The sequence below is a fragment of the Lynx rufus genome, unplaced genomic scaffold (genome assembly GCF_022079265.1).
Source record: "Lynx rufus isolate CCGP_SWC_20201006 ecotype Redwood Valley unplaced genomic scaffold, mLynRuf1.p SCAF_6, whole genome shotgun sequence".
NCBI lineage: Eukaryota > Metazoa > Chordata > Mammalia > Carnivora > Felidae > Lynx > Lynx rufus.
Window position 1 is genome coordinate 54,935,536 of NW_025814878.1, and position 3,720 is coordinate 54,939,255.

The window sequence follows — 3,720 nt, forward strand, 5'->3', positions numbered from 1 at the left end:
TCCTGTCTATGTTTTTTTCACTGTACTAAGTTAGTAGAGTCTCATCAAAAATTACAGTTCAGTCAGTTCTGTGAAGTTTTCCAACCCCAGGTTCCACCAGACCCCAGGCCGAGGTCACTTTAGTCTACTGCATACCCCAGGTTAAGTGTGAGTCTGAGGAACTTGAGCACAGTGGCCTTTAATCTCCCTGACAGGAGAAGAAGTTATTCTTGCTCTTTTCTCTCCCCATGTATCTATAATCCAGAAATTCAAAGAAATAATTTTTAAAGTCTAGAGGAGCTTTTTCTGATTTTTCACATAGCAGTATCATGGTAAAACTGATGTCAAATAAATTGCACATATTTAGGTGTACAATTTGCTAGGTTTTGACATATGTATAAACCCATGAAACCATCAACACAATCAAGCTAATGAATATATACACACAACAGTTTCCTTGCACCCTTTTATCTTTCCCTCCTATCCATCCCAATCCTTCTCCTCGCTGTCTCCATGCAACCACTGATCTGTTGCTTTTTGTCACTATAAATTAACTTGCACTTTCTAGAATTTTATATAAATGAAATCATCCAGTATGATTTTTTTTTTGGTCTGCATTTCTCATTCAGCACAATTTTTTGAGATTTATCCATGTGGCTGTATATTTCAATAGTTCATTTCTTTTTATTGCTGAGTGGTATTTAATTGCATGGATTTAACACAATTGTTTGTTCATTATATTTCACATTAGGTTCACATTTGTATTGTCCATTTGGGGGCTCATGTACAAGTTTTGTGTGGACATTGTTGGGAAACAATGCTCCATTAATATTTTTTTTTTTCTTTTCTGCCTGGTCAGGACTTTCAGAGCAAAGAACACTGGCATTTGGGTTTGGAGATAACTAAGTAGCAACCCTAAAGATAGAGACAACTAGGGAGATATGAAGTCTTATCTCTCCCTTAAGCCATCATTCATTTCCACTTCAAAGGGTAATGAACTTAGAGGCTTTCTTTCCCCTTCCCAGAGAGAATTTGCTTACATTCTATACACACCAGAGCAAAGCTTGCTCTCTCTCTAGAAGAGAAAAAGGGGTATATTTGCCCACTGCTCTGTGTAAAATCTGAGATTCATAACTTCAAAGTTCCTCTCCTGTGTGCAAATCCCTGTCCATGCACAGAAACATTAGGCCTTCATTGTATCAGCACATGAAATATTTGGGTATGGAGAAATGGCACTGAGATGCTCTGTGAATAAATCATTGTTTTGTTCTCTGACCCAGCAACTTGGTAGTGCTGGATAAATAAATAGATATAAAAACTTAACTGACATAAGCATTTATTTCTCTTAGATAAAAAGCTGGGAGTGGAATGGCTATATCATGTGTTAGGTACATATTAAACTTTTAAAGAAACGGCCCAAGTGTCTTACCAAATGGATATACCATTTTACATTCTCACCATCAGTGTATCAGGGTTCCCATTTCTTCTCCTCCCCAACACATGCTAGTGTCAATCTCTTTATTTGCCCACTCTAGTAGATGTATAGTATCATCTCATTGTGATTTCAATTTGTATTTCCCTAATGGTTATTGATATGAACTATCTTTCCATGTATTTATTTGCCATCTATAAATCTTTTTGGTGATGTATCTATTCAAATGTTTAGTGTTGTTCAAATTTAATTGGGTGCTTTGCCTTCTTATTATTGTTAAAAGTTTTTTATGAAGATACAACTCCTTTGTTAGACACGTGCTTTGCAAATATTTTCTCATTAAAGGGCTTGTTCATAACAGTGTCTTTTGGAAAGTTAAACAAAAGCTTAATTTTGAGTCCAATTTATTGTCTTTTATTTTATAGTTTGACTTTTGGCCCTGTTTAAAAAATCTTTGCCAAACCCTAGATTATGATTTTCTACTATATTTTCTTCTAGAAGTTTTAGAGATTTATATTTTAAATTTAGATATATGATTAATGGTGAGTTACTTTTTATGTATATACAACATATCCATGTCCAGCATATGGCTCCAAGTTCTTTTTTTACTATTTTGCAAAGAGATATCCAATTATTCCAGCACCATTGTGTCTTTGTTAAACATAAATTGTCCATACATGTGGGATCTATTTCTCAATTCTCTATTCTCTTACATTAATTTAGTTGTCCATCTTTATACCAATGCTACATTATCTTGAAATTAGGTGATGTTAGCCCATTAACTTGTGTGTGTGTGTGTGTGTGTGTGTGTGTGTGTGTGTGTGTGAAACTTGTTTTGTTTATTCTAGGTCCTTTACATCTATTTTGACTGGGACTGCATTGGGGCTATACACCAATACGTGGAGAATTGATATCTTAAAAATATTAAGTCTTCTGGCCCATCAACATGCTTATAACTCTACAGTTTTTAGGTCTTACAGTTTCTCAGTAGTGTTTTCAATTTTCAGTATATAGGCCTGCATAACTTTTATTAGATTTATCTCTAAGTAATTTGTATTTTGGCGCTATTATGTTGTCTTCTGATTTCAATTTTGTTCGTTGCTATTATATACAAACATAATTGATATTTGTATATCAATGATATATCTTGTAATCCCGATAAACACACTCTTTTTTGATTAGTTACATTTTTATCACTTTTTAGTTACGTCTTTGTAGATTCCATAGATCACTGATACCCCTTTCATTGTTTTCCCATTTTTTTCTCATTTTCATTTTGGGTAGTTTCTATGGTGAAGTCTTTGAATCATTCATCTCATCTTCTTCAATGTCTAATCTATGTATTTTTATCTCAATATATTAATCACATACAGTGTATTTTTAATCTCAGACACTGCAGTTTTTTATCTCTAGATTTTCAATTTGGGTATTTTTTATATCTTCATGTTTCTACTTAAACTTGAAGATACGGTATACGTCAACATCTTTATTCATTCTAACACCTGTGTTATTTCCGAATAAGTTTCTATTGTTTAATTTTCCTCATTATGGGTTGTATTTTCCTGCTTCTTTGCATGCCTGGTCATTTTTAATTGGATACCACAGATGATGAATTCTACCTTGGTGGATGCAGGATATTTTTGTATTCATATAAATATTCTTGAGCTTTTTTTCTGGAATCCAGTTAAGTTGCTGGGCAACAGTTTGATTCTTTCAGGTCTTGCTTTTTAAGATTTGTAAGGCAGGGCCAGAGTCATATTTAGTTTAAAATTATTTCTCTCTACTGAGTCAGACTATTCTAGGTACTCTCTCCTCTTCTCTGTGAATTGTGAAATCTAGTCAGGCTTGTAGATCTATTCCTAGTCCTGTGATACGCATTTGTACTATCCCTTCCAGTGGGTGGTTCTTTCCACAGCTGTAAATACTTTTCTTGAATGTATGTACTCATCAGTATACTGCTGAATACTCAAGGGCTACACTGATTATCTCTGGAAATATCTGTACAAGTCTCCGATATTTGGCATTCTCACCAACAAACTCAAATCTGCTTGGTCTCCTTCAATCAGGAGTCTGCTAGCCTCTGCTTTTGTTTTCCTCTCTGTAAGCCCCAGCCTGGAAACTGTTTTAAGACAAGAGCCTAGCACAATTGCAGGACACACCTTGTTTTCTTCCCCCATATCTCAGGGATCATTGTACTTCATTGCCTGATGTCCAGTATTAGTATCTTGAAAACCATTGTTTCATGTATATCATCTGATTTTTTGTTATCGTTTCTCATAAGAAGGTCAATCTGGTCCTTGTTCCTTGTC